Source organism: Panicum virgatum, chromosome 6K, assembly GCF_016808335.1.
Source record: "Panicum virgatum strain AP13 chromosome 6K, P.virgatum_v5, whole genome shotgun sequence".
Classification (NCBI taxonomy): domain Eukaryota; kingdom Viridiplantae; phylum Streptophyta; class Magnoliopsida; order Poales; family Poaceae; genus Panicum; species Panicum virgatum.
Window position 1 is genome coordinate 30,972,428 of NC_053141.1, and position 13,295 is coordinate 30,985,722.

A 13,295-nucleotide genomic window follows, 5' to 3' on the forward strand; every position below is an offset into this window, starting at 1 on the left:
ACATGATAGGATATCCACCTAAATCTAGGATACATCTTCGTTTGTAAAGAAAGTTTAATTGCTGAAAACACTTATGTGTAGTTGCTTATGTTATAGTTAAATTCATGAGTTTTTGTAAAATAGTTAAGACTTGTAATCAAAAGTTTAAATTTCTGCTCTCCTATATCCTTGTGATGGTTGCCATGATGTGAACAAATAGTATGCGAGTTGTTCCTGGGCGATGCTCCAGGCGCATATCGGGGACTACCAGGATTATTTCGCTTAAGCTGGGTTGATCAATGGATGATAACCCGGTTTAGTCGAGATAATTTGGGCGGTTCCTCACATTCACTACATAGTTACAAAAGAATTTGAATGGTAAATGTTTTTATCCACCAATCTAGAATGTTTGGCAACATTTAGCAATAGCAAAATCTTCACAATATGAGAAACGAAGCTATTTTACAGATTGTCAATAACACATACTTACACACACCACGTTTGTTTTCTAAAAATAATTATGTATTAAATAGTCCAACTAAGTGTTGCTGGACATTCCAAAGTTTTGTTATTAATAAATAAAATTCGTGGACACCTTATAATAAGACAGAAGGTGTACTTGCATAACATCCATCTGGATGAGGGTTGTCAATGTGAACAACAACACAGTTCATTTTGTCTGCCGTGACTTTCTGTAGAAAGATCATAAGAACCTAAGATGATATCAGCTAACATAACCTTTCCTACAGTAAGATGGCAAGTCCAACAAGAGGCCTGGCATCCACATCGCATCTTCAAGCACTACTACAAAAAAATCATTTGTAGGGCGGGTAAAACAGCATTTGTAGGGGCGGGAGCGATACCCGCTCCTGTCTCTTGCAACTATAAATGTTGTTTGCAGGGGCGGGTAAAGCGCCCGCCCCTGTAAATGGGTTTTCACGGGAGGGTCAAGGCATCACCGTCCTTGAAAATACATTATCAGGGGTGGGTCAAGGCATCAATTTCCATGGGTGGTCACACCTTACCCACGCTTGCAAATGCATTTCCAGGGTCAGGTCAGGGCATCACCCAACCCTAGAAGTGGGTTTCCCACCTAAAAATTCACTATTTTTAAATTTTCCAAACCCCGTTGTTGTTTAATTTCTGTTTCCCGCCAATTTTCAAATATCAAGCTAGCTAGTGTGCGATCGAACGATATTGTGACCATCATTGAATATAATGCATAAATATAAATATTTACAAATTCAAAATTAAATCATATAGTGCATCATTAGAGTATATACATCATCAAAGTGCTGATAGAATAAATGATTTTGTTCTATTCCCCCTGATTGACGCTATTGGAGCCGGCACGGAGGTGCTGAGTGTCCCACTGGTGAAGGCCTTCATATTTTTTTTCAGTTGCCAATTCATGTTCAGGGTGAAAAAAATACTGATGTACATGGACAACATCATGCAAAATAAAACAACATAAATTGTCGAGTATATTGAGAAGTTGCTTCTCATGGAGTGGACCATTGTGGGTTATCAGTTGATCTTGCAAATAAAAATCCATAAAATTCAGCCTAGTGTTAGATGCACACAATAACAACATGCACTTATGCATCTATCCCTAGCAAAGAGTAGACCCTTACACGATCGGGATCAGTTGTGTATCTCCCGAGCTCCCTCATGCGCTCGCACAAGTAGTACCCACAGTATACGAAACCTGCAGGTTGCTTGTGGCACTGAAAGTTTGTGCGCATTTCCATTTTTTGCGTTCTCTTTGGGGGATGAATTCCTCCTTTCTAAATGTAGTGCTTTCTAAATGTAGTGCTTGTAAGCTGTATTTAAAAAAAAGAAATAAGGGGTTATTTATATCGGGAAGATTTAGCATGATGTCCATGTAGAGGGTAAGAATTTTGCTAACATGTTGAGGATGGACATGAATTCTCCGTATTTGGTTGGCACGAAATCAGTAGAGTCCAATACAAGCATTGTTCAAATCTTTGCTTGTAGCATAAATGCAATCCAATGTCTTGTGCCAAAATATCATATATGATTTCTTAAGCATTTATTCAAAGAAAGTGCATATTATAACAAATGGTTGAGACTACAATTACTGGAAGTAGTATGGTGCCCATATGACATCCCTATCTGCCCACCATTGCATCTAAAGCGATATGTAGGCACCAATTTATCTTACGATATCTTTGTGTTCTTTTATTGGCTTTGCATGTTTTTGCTTGCGCGTTCCATACATGCTTAGCTCGCCATGGTCGTCCGTCCACAACATTGGCCCATAATGCCTGGACTCGCAAATATCTACCAGGTAAAGGAACATAAACTTACATTTTTAGAACGTCCCTTTGTTTTTGTTGCATCCTGTAGAATAAAATGTATGACAACTAATTAGATATGCATATATAATTATATGTCATTGCATATAATATACTAGTGAGGAGGCGTTCCTTTTGTAGGAACGGGTTATATTTTGACACACCCCTAAAAAAATAGGCGTTGCTACAAATCGTTTCTGTAGCAGGGAGGAGGCACGGGTTGGAGCTAGCTCTACAAATCTACAATCCACTGTAGTAGAATAGTCCCTGCAGCATTGTCATCAATGCAAGCAACAGCTATAGTAAGCTGGCTGCGATAGCTGTCAGCATGCCGCTTCACCACGCAGGGGCGAGCCCATCAATATGTAGCCATAACTATTTCCAACTCTCTGGAAGATCAAAATATGATAGTCATACCAGTGACCTTGCTTATACCAGTACATGGTCTAGCTTATACCGGTATATTTAAATTGGACCAATGGCTTAGAAAAGTGATTCTTCCTGGCATGGATTACTTCTCCTTTTAGTACAGCCACATTAAATTATGAGTTGATTGCTAATTAAGTTATTCAACCAGCAGAAGTGTGGAGGAGTAAGAAAATTAGGTAAACACATAGTTATTACATGTTATGAGTTTGTGCATGATGCTGTTGTGTTGTGCCGTTACACATAGCTAGGTCAACACTTTTAATATGAAAATTATAGACGGAAAAGGTCTAAAACATTGTAGTTGAGTTTTTTCATTTGCGATAATTTAGTTATTCAAACATTTGATGTAAGTTCTCAAACCTATCAAATGAATTTGATAGAAATAAGGTCACTATCAAAGTTGCAGTACTAAACGAAATCTACATCTTTGTAGTTGACAAACCTTTTCATTTCGGATCGTTTCAAAATATTAAATACCAGAATCCTTTGAGCAACAAAGTGTAAGAGAGGTGCTATGTGTATGCAGGCCCGTTATATATATATATATATATATATATATATATATATATATATATATATATATATATATATATATATATATATATATATATATATATATATATATATATATAGGGCAGCACTATTTAGTCCCCGGGTTTCAAATAGGCATTTGGTCCCCAGCGTCCAATCTCCACCGAGGAGAACGAGCCCCGGAGCCGTCCGAGTCCCGTCGCACCCCCGGTTTTCCTCCCCTCGTGGTTTTCCTGTCGCTGCAGTTTCCGTTTTTTTTTCTTTTTCCCGACCTGGGGTCGTGGGAGTCGCTACTGTTTCTGTTTTTTTTCTTTTTTCCGACCTGGGTCGTGGGGGTCGTGGCTGGTTGCCTTTTACAACCGGATCCAAAGGCTTGCAAACTTGTTTGATTTGGTACCTTTATCTGCTCGTTGAAAGGAATTTTTAATACCGTACTACATAATCACTGATTTATTTGAATTGAGTTGTGGCAAGTCTTTTTTACTATCATTCATTGCAGTTGAGCTCGGAAAAGCTAGCAATTTACATTCTCACCTTGTTGTCGTAACAACCAGTATCTGTTTCATTCATCAATGGCTGGTTTGTCTCTACCATGTATAAAAAGCTAAAATTTCCAACTTGAGTACAATTCGGGCGAAACCAGATCATTTCAGTGGTCATCAAAGCTAGCATTTTGCAGTTTGAACACACAGATTTTGTCAACACAATTCACATGTTAGGATCACAAAGATCGAATCTTCACACACTAGAGCGACGCGGCACAAGGCTAGCTCCACATGCAACATGACGGTCGCTCGGCAGCTTGAACTTGCCATCCCAGAGCTCGAAAATCTCATGCAGCCAGCATGGTCACAGGTGATGCCAGTGTCGTTGCAGAGGAACACCATGGTCAGCATCACCAAGTTCAGCAGTCAAAAATTCATACACAAAAATGAAATAAACGATGGTGTCAACAGTCACCTCATGGGACTAACCTGGATGTCTGTTCATGGAGGCGGATGAGCCATGCCTGGGATGCTGGGGACCAATGCCTGGGCTTGCTCCTGCCGCGCATCGCATGGAGTTGGACCAAAGAGGCTGCCGTGCCATACCTGATCCGCCCAGATCGTCGTCCCTACCACGCCCGTAGTCTGCGTCCTTGTCTGCCTGGCGCAGCCGTCGAGAGGAGGACAGGGTCCGCCGCTAGCTTCTTTCTCTGAGCTGCTGGGAGATCTCGCTGGAGTAGCAGCTGGTCTTCAATCTACAGCTTGATCCGGTTGGGATCTGTGACCTCCGACCCAATTCAGTGCCTCATCACACGGACCTTGGAGCGGATCTGCTGATTCTTTCTTTTTTTCGAAACAGGAACTGGTGTTTCAAATCAAAACAGATGCAGGATGTCGGGATGCCTCGCCACAACAAGAAACCAAGAACCACGCAAAAATCAGAGGAAAAGTCAGGCGTGGATTCCGAACAGAAATCGACGGGAAAGGATTGAATGGGACCTTGAGCCAATGGATGAGTTCCCGCACGTTAGGTGGATCGGGTCGCAGGACTCCGACCGGCTATCGACGGCGGCGGCGGCGGAACGGACCCTGGGGCGGCGGCGGCGGCGAGAGCGGAGCAACCTCGTGGAGCTCGCAACGGACGCCGCGACGGTGGAGTCGCGAGAAATTGAAAACCGAATTGTCCCACGATCTATTACGAGCTGGGTCTGGGGGAGGAAAAAAAACTGTGCGGACGAGAGGAACCGGCGAGGGAAAAAAAACCGGACGGGGGCAGGTGCCCTGTGGGGATCGAGTCAGGTCGGACGGGTTGGGTTCGGGTACTGAATACTTATTCTGTACCCAGGTACCATATAGCACTACTATATATATATATATATATATATATATATATATATATATATATATATATATATATATATATATATATATATATATATATATGTGAGGACTATGGAGCAAGGTCATAAGAAGTTTTGGGCGAATGATGTTATATAGATGGTATGGAAAGCTTGAATAATCCTCTCTACATGTGTTCATGTGCGTGCGGATAGACCTATGGTATGTCCGTGTACTGAACAGCTGTGGTTCTGAACATTTATGCTGCATAGGAGTGGCTGCTGGGAGTGTCAATTATTAGACTGAACTCACCAGCGGGCGGTGGGAGGGAGGTGGGAGGCTGACGTGGACGTTCTTTTCACTGTTCCGCACTGTAGCATGTACTGTTTGCAGTGTGGAGTTTGAAATAGGAGACGGGATGGGAGGTGGGATGGGTAGGTTGGTGAGTTCAGTCTTAAGGTAGGATCAATGTAATACACTGCTCAATATCTCTTAGTTGTTAATGTTAGCCCATGTGATCCAATTCTGGTTTTGATGTGGTGGTTTAGTACCACCTTGCTTGTTGTGCCAAATTAACATGTAATTATTTTTTTTATATTTTTGTTGTGAAGAAAATTAAATTAGTGATCAATTATTATAATTAGTTAATTAGTAATTTATGAAGGGGCCACTCCGAAGGAGCCATCCGGAAAGGGCCATCCCGAAGGGGCCATACCGAAGAGGCATGTCCCTTCGGGCTTCTTGGTCTTGTATATAAACTGTAATCCCTCATCAATCAAGTCAATCGATCATTCATTCCCTCAATCCTTTAATTCTCTCTTTCTACTTTCATTCTAACACGTTATCAGACACATTAGTTCTACTATTGAGCGCAAGAGAACATGCCGAAGGCCTGTCGAACTCGACGAGAAGACTGCACTCACCAGAGAAACACACAACTCGCCGAGTTCCACCCCTTCCCCAAGGCAAACTCGCCGGGAAGAACTCTCGGTCTTTGGCCTCTAGGAAACTCGACAAGAATTTGGCAGAGAAGATGTAGAGTCCATCCTCTACACAACCACAGCAAAAACAAACAGGAATTAGGCCATGAATTTCAACGAGTAAGACTAGACTCCGTTCATTTACATTTCTTTGAATGACAAAAGAAGAACGCACCACCGTTCTTCAACGACGACGAATCCTCGCCGAAGTTCGCTAGGCCGTCATCGGCGGCGCAGCACACATGAACGGCCTCTACATGGCCGCCATCGACGGCGGCACCCACAACTCCACCGCCAGCGGTGACACTGCCCTCGGCAGCGTGCACCCTGCGCCGGCCTCGCCGGCACCCGCATCCTCGCAATCAGAGCCCTCACCTTCGACGACGGGACACCTCCCCATTCCTGGCCACAGGCCATCGGTCTGGGCCCGAACGTCGGCGGCCCTTACTTCATCTCCTTCATGGCCGTCAACACCGCAGCAGCGGCCTCGGCGGCACCCGCATCTCCGCCATTGGCGGCGGTTGCTTCTCCTCCACCAAGGACGGCGCCCACGACGCCGGTTTCTCCACCCACGGCAGCCAATCCTTCCTCGCCGGCAGCCACATCGCGGACAATGGCCGGCGGCCGGTCCACAACCGGCGCATGGGGGGCCGGATCGAGGCAAGAAGAGAAGGGGAAGGCGCAGACGAGGGCGCCAATGGCGTCGGCGCCAGTGGCGCACACCGGCGCCAGCAGCCCTCCATGGCGCGGCAGTGGTGGTACCCAGGAGCGGCGGCGCATCGCGAACGGCCGCGCAAAGGCGAGGAGGCGCGGCACAGGAAGGCGGCGGCGATTCACGGGGTGGAGGCCACAATCCCTGTAACCGCCCCTCCCTGACCCTTAAACGGCCCACGGCCCACAGGCAGGAGCAGGCCAACAGGCCAACCAGCCCAATCGAGCCACCTGCAAATGAAAGCCCCCTATCGTCCATTCAATTTTGCATTTAGGCCTCAAATCTCGATCTATTTACATATTTAAGTATATTCAATTCTGTATGTATATAATTGAGGCTCTAAATTGTTCCATTTTAGTCTTCAGATTATTCTAAATTTGCATAATTGTTGTCACTAGTTATCTAGACTATCAAGTTTAGAAATTAGCATCAAAATAATATGAATATTATATAATTACCACTAGTTGTATATATGTGATCTGCAGATCTCAAATTAGGTATGCAAATATTATTTTCGAACAATTTTTCATGTGCTATTTATTATACTTGTATCATTGCAAATATGGCACTTGATTTACATTCTACATTAAGTAGCAATATGCAAAATTCAAATTAAGATATATAAATCTGACTTTTTGGAAAAACACAAGGTAATTGAGACCTAGGCATCGCTGTAATAAGTTCTTTAAGAATTTATTTGCCCTGATACCATGCTTTTAGGCAGCAAGTTACTTGCCCGTTACTAAAGGTCTATATTTTATGATGATTACCTATAATGTGTATATCCAACATATTCTATACAATTAAATTTGTATATATTAAAACTATCAAGTCAATTATTCTCGTAGGAATATTATAAAAATAGTTACACTATTTAAATCACTATACCTTAAAATATGATTCATAAATCAACTTGATTTCATTATTTTGCATAAATTTACACACATAAATTTTAATTTACCTCAGTAGATTAATCATATACATGATCTTTCATGTAGAAAAATGGCTCATCTAGTTAATATGGATTTCACTAAAACTACAGCAGATAGTCATAAATATCTATCCTGGGCTACACTTGTCAAAATATTGCTAACAGCAAAGATTTTATTGACGGCATCAATAAACCCATACACCAGCCCATGTTTCAGACACAACCAACATCACAATTCTTCAGACACCATTTTTCACCTAGATCTCAAGATATTGGAAAAGGATCCATTCAAACTTTGGGTTGCACTCAAAGAATATTATGATTAACATAGGGCAATCATTTTACCAGAAGCATGGCGTGAGTAGTCACTACTTCGCCTCATGAATTTCAAATCTATCGCAGAATAGAATTCTCTAGTGGCCAAAATTTGTTGCAAGCTTCAGTTTTGTGATCAAATTATAGATAATACAGATATAATAAAAAAGACATTATCTATATTTTTCCTTTCGAATCGGTTATTGCATCAGCAATACCATTGGCACAAATATGCCAAATATTCTAATCTCATACATGACCTACTATAGGTAGAAAAATATGATGCGCTCTTAACAAAGAACCATCAACTACACCCGCAGGGCTCAGCACTACTATCAGAAAATAAATACAAGAGTTAAATACATCCGCGGCCCACAAACTTGTCCTAATGTGCCACTTAGGTCCACGAACTCACAAAATCGAAATTTAGCACCCTGAACTTGTTAAATTGTGCCACTTTGGTCCATACCCCTTGACATAGCGCCACGTGGTATGAATATATGCAAAAAAAAACCTCCAAAGTTGCTATCTTCTACCTTCACCCTCTTCCTCCCATTCTATCTCTTTCTCTCTCCCCACGCAGCGGCGGAGGGCCGAAGGCGTGTCAGCCTGCTCACCCACGGCGGCGGAGCCCCGGCGGAGGAAGCCACGGCGTCCTCGCCCGCGGAGGGCCCGGCGGAGCGCTGTAAGGATCACCAGGGTGTCCGACCCTAGAGGGGGAGGGGGTGAATAGGGTCGCTAATCACTTTCTATCCTAGGGCTCAATCTATTTGCAAGAGATAAACCTAACACGTCCTACACATGCTAGTTATGAGTAAGGTTTATTTGTGCTACTCTCTACTTACCCCTAAAAGACTTGCAACCTATAGCCAATCCTAATCAAACTAACTAGGAAAGTAAAGGTACGCAAGATAGAGTAAATGCAGAAACATAATATGGTAAGTAAAGAGATAAGTGAGAGAATATGCAAACTCCCGTGAAGACACCAAGACACACGATTTAATGTGGTTCGGTTAGGACACCAAGTCCCTCCCTACGTCCACGGCCACTTGTCCAACAAGAACAAGTGTGATGCCAAGTCTCTTCGCTTGATCACCGTCTTGCGTTTGCCACCAAGACTTCCGGCAAGCAAAGGCTAAGTGGCGCCAAGTCACCAAGACAAGGCCACCACCACCGTCTCTCTCAAAGCGTCACCAACGGCACCATCTTCACTATTGGAGCTTCTCACCAAGAGGGGTCTCCTTCCCCGCACAAAGTGTCGTTGCCACTCCACACCAAGTCGGAGGGTCACACGACGAGTACACAAGATGCTTGCCGCAGCAAGGCTTTCACTCAAGCTTTACTCTCTCAAGAGCTAAGCCTAACCAAGCACTAAGCACTCTCACAAGTGTGCTTAAGCCTATATGATGTACAATGAAGCTCTATGGTGGTTGGAGGTGTTCTTCAAGTGTAGTATGCTTTAGCAACTCTAGCTACCTCAAATGACCCGGCCTTGGGGGTATATATAGGCAGCACAAGCAAAAATAGCTGTTGGAGAAAAGCTGCCAGAAAAATACTTAACGCTGGTTAATCCGACGCACCTCCAATAGCCATCGTCGGTTCAACCAGTGATACTAAACTGCCCGCCTCAAACACTAGCCGTTACGTGTACGGGCAATCAACCGATGCTGCGTCGATTTAACCGGTGAGTGTAGTTGTCCTGTGAACTCTGAAAAACCAACTCTCTGGACAACTGCACCGATGTTCACCAAGACCCAATCGTCGGTTCATCCGGTGTATAGACCTGGCCACAGCTTCTGGGTCCATTGCACCGACGTATTCAACTTCCCTAACGTTGGTTCAACTGGTGAAACCAAAATTCCTGGTGTGCTCCAAGTCAATGCACCGACGTATGTGATTTTCTCAGTGTCGGTTCAACCGGTGATACTAAAAGTATCTCTGTCTTGATTTCTTTGACTTGCTTTCTTTGCAGTCTCTTTAATTTTTGTCCTTTGGACTGAAGAGGTTTCAGGACGCTGCCCTGAGACCCGCGAGGGGCGGCTCCCCCTTGACCCCCGTCCGCTAATCGGTTAGCGGAACCACCGTTGGTGTGGCCCTTCGGGCCTAGCTACGCCTATCTTCTCTTTGTCATCACTTGAACCTAAAAGCCTGAGAATGGTCATCTTAACAATTATATTAGTCCAAGTGTTGTGTTATCTATATCAATCACCAAAACATTATATTAAAATATGGCATGAGAGGCCATTTTCGCTACAAGTGCACGCCGGCGTGCTTGCCCCGGGACTGGAGCGCCCGCGTCAGGAGGGCTCGGTGGAGGGAGTGTCGGCGTGCTCTTCTCAGACCAGTTGGAGCGGCCGGAGCGGAGCGAGCTGAGGCGGTCGACCCACTGGTCCTCTGGGACGCTGCTCGCCCACGCCGGCGGCGCACCGGGAACTCCACGCCGTGCATCGCGTCCATGATCCGTGCCGCGGTGCCCTCAGGCAGCGGGGCACGGCGACGGCGCTCGTCCTCCAAGAATGCCTGCGCCGCAGCCTTCCCCACCATCAAGTCCCCCTCCTCCCGCTCTTCTTCCTCTCCGTCCGCCTCCTTGTCATCGTCGGAGGCGAGATCCAAGGCGGAGATGCCATTGCCGGCCTCGAGGCAGTGGTGAGGCGTGGCAGCCTCCGCTATGGGGCCGTAGTTAGCTTCCGGTTCCGCATTGGGGTCCGAAGCGTAGGAGTGGTCAGGAAGGGAGGCGGAGGCTGGGAGGTGGCCGTTGCCGGGGATCGACATGGTGGCCGCCGGTGTGTGCACAGGGAAATTTTTTGTTTGGAAGAATTTGGAGCCCACGACATGGTGGTCGCGCACTTCACGAAGCTCATGGCTGTGGCGGCGTCCGCCGCGCGTCGGAGGTGGAGGTGGCCTCGAGTGTAGACAGGTCGTGGAGCACCACGGCCGCTGGCCATGCGACAACGAGCCTGCGGAGGGAGTCAACCGCTGCGGCGACGACGGCGGCCGACGGCGCGACGGATAGGGGGCGGAGCGAAGGAAGGGACACCGACGAGGACGTCTCCGACACGGCTGCCTCTGCGGTGGAGGACGATGTGGAGACGGTCGAAGAGGAGGACGATACCGTCTTGGCCATCTTGCTGTCACCGCCCTTGCCTCTCACCTCCCCGTCGTCGTCGCCGGTGCCGGTGGCCATGCAGAGCCACTCTCATGAGGATGTAGATATAGAAGAAGGTAAAATTCAAGGACCCTTTTATATATATTCATGTCCCTTGAAGGGTTATGTACCTAAGTGACACAACTTAACAAGTTTAGGGGGCAGATTTTGATTTAGCAAGTTCGTGGACCTGAGTGGCACCTGGGGACAAGTTCGAGGGCCGCTGGTGTATTTAACTCTAAATACAATGATCAGAATATCAAAATGAAATTTGGTGGCATGAAATTCAAAATGAATTTCAAGGAAACACCAAGAAATATCACAAATATAAGGGTCCTAACGAAGGCAAAACCATTTTTTTAGAAAAACAATACTAAGACATGACAACTTTCAAGTTTGTCAAAAGTGTGATTATCACAATCACATCACTAAAAGTGCAACATTGCTAAATATTTGATTGATTTATACTTGAAACCTATTGGTAAATGAGGTCAAGGGAACAAATTTGAAGCACACTTCAACACTCGACCTATTAAAATTAGTTGCTCCAAGATGTTCCTAGGAACACAATGAAGATGTTCTACAAAACAAAATAACGAGGAGACACACCACGGAACACAATGAAGATGCTCTACAGAACAAAATAACGAGGAGACACCACTATGTGGAACAACCTATTAAGCACTGACGATATGGTCGTGGAAGTTCAATTCAACGACATATTTGGAGAAAACTTAATAATTCCCAGCAACTTGATACGTAGCCATATTTTATTGTGTCATAAATATTTGTTATCAAGGATTATCCCACAAGAACAATCCAAATGAAGAAGTAATTTATTTAGTGGACATGGTCCCACTAATACTATGCTTAGGAAAATTAAATACTTCCAAACTCTCATAAAGAGTATAGGAAATTTCGCACAAATCGCATGAAGCGATATTGTGATCATTGGTTTTGGTCGAGCCATATTAATTCTCCCGATAGTTATTCAACTACTGATCAAGGATGCATTCTTGTATCTAGATTCGACTCATACTTTATTGAGTTATAAAATATCTGTCACAATGCTTTCCATGTGGAAACTCATCTCATCAAGTCTCTCAAGCCTACATTAGATTGTCTTCAACATATTCTACTCTTATATAAAAGTGGAAGGCTTATGTGGAGCTTGGTAGGTAAAAACAATCCTAGCAAAACAATATATCTGAAATATTGTCAAACTAAGAGAGAGATCTATTGGATTTACTGAGACTTGTCAAAAAGGTCATTGGAAAATAATGTTGGAGAGGGAGAAAGATGAAACACACACATTTAGATAGGTGGACATGTGCAAGTGGCAAATGGATAATCCCGAGACACAAATGAAGTTCTCGTTATCGGATTGCACATGGTTGGAAGATTTGAGTATGGAATAGTTCTTCAAAATAACTTGGAAAATTAATGAAGCCAAAAAGAACTAAGAAGCATTTTATTCTTCTCTTTTTTTTCATTTTTCTATTTTTTGATTTTTCTTTCTTTTTGCTCCTTAGAACTTTTGATAACATAGAATACTTACCCAGCCATCCCCCATGTTTGAACAAATGCTCGTCCTCGAGTATGAATAGTGGGAGAACCAACTAGTTAGGGTAAGTATCTCAAATTCACCTTCTTCTTCGTAGAACCTCTTGGATCTCCGGGGAGCCTTGTTTCCCAAAACTTTTCTTTATATGGTGCCCTTGATTCTTTTGATTCCGTCGAAATAATAATCCATACTCAAATTGGGTTGTGGCCAAGGAGGTAATCACAAAAAGATTTTTTTGGTTTAGGGTGGATATCCAGCGAGGTTTGCAAAATTCCCGAAGTAGAAACTCACAATACATGGATAAATAGGCTAGCAAAAAGAAGGTTACACAAAAAAAATGGAATGACCAGTTTCTTAGTCTCATATCAAAGAAATCAATCTTAATCCAACTCATCAAAATATAAGTTTGCAATTCTTGGCGCTCCTTAAGTACCCATTTTGTTATACAATTAGGAAAGGTTTTGGTAAATTCTTCGGGATGATTCATGTACTAACCCGCCACTTGGCACCCGAACTTGACCGTTTTCGATTTTGTCCTGGATTTTGGAGCATGTTGTATTTTGGTAGG

At 44.1% G+C, this 13,295-nt stretch overlaps 1 long non-coding RNA gene and 1 pseudogene across 1 annotated transcript; both read right to left on the reverse strand.

Annotated features, from left to right (window-relative positions):
• Positions 1 to 3,888: 3,888 nt before the first annotated feature.
• Positions 3,889 to 5,018, reverse strand: LOC120713602. Its single transcript, XR_005691213.1, has 2 exons — positions 4,742 to 5,018; positions 3,889 to 4,604 (listed from the first exon to the last, which is right to left on the reverse strand). It is a non-coding gene; the product is annotated as an uncharacterized LOC120713602 (long non-coding RNA).
• Positions 5,019 to 6,893: 1,875 nt separating this feature from the next.
• Positions 6,894 to 10,857, reverse strand: LOC120713380 (annotated as a pseudogene).
• Positions 10,858 to 13,295: the final 2,438 nt, after the last annotated feature.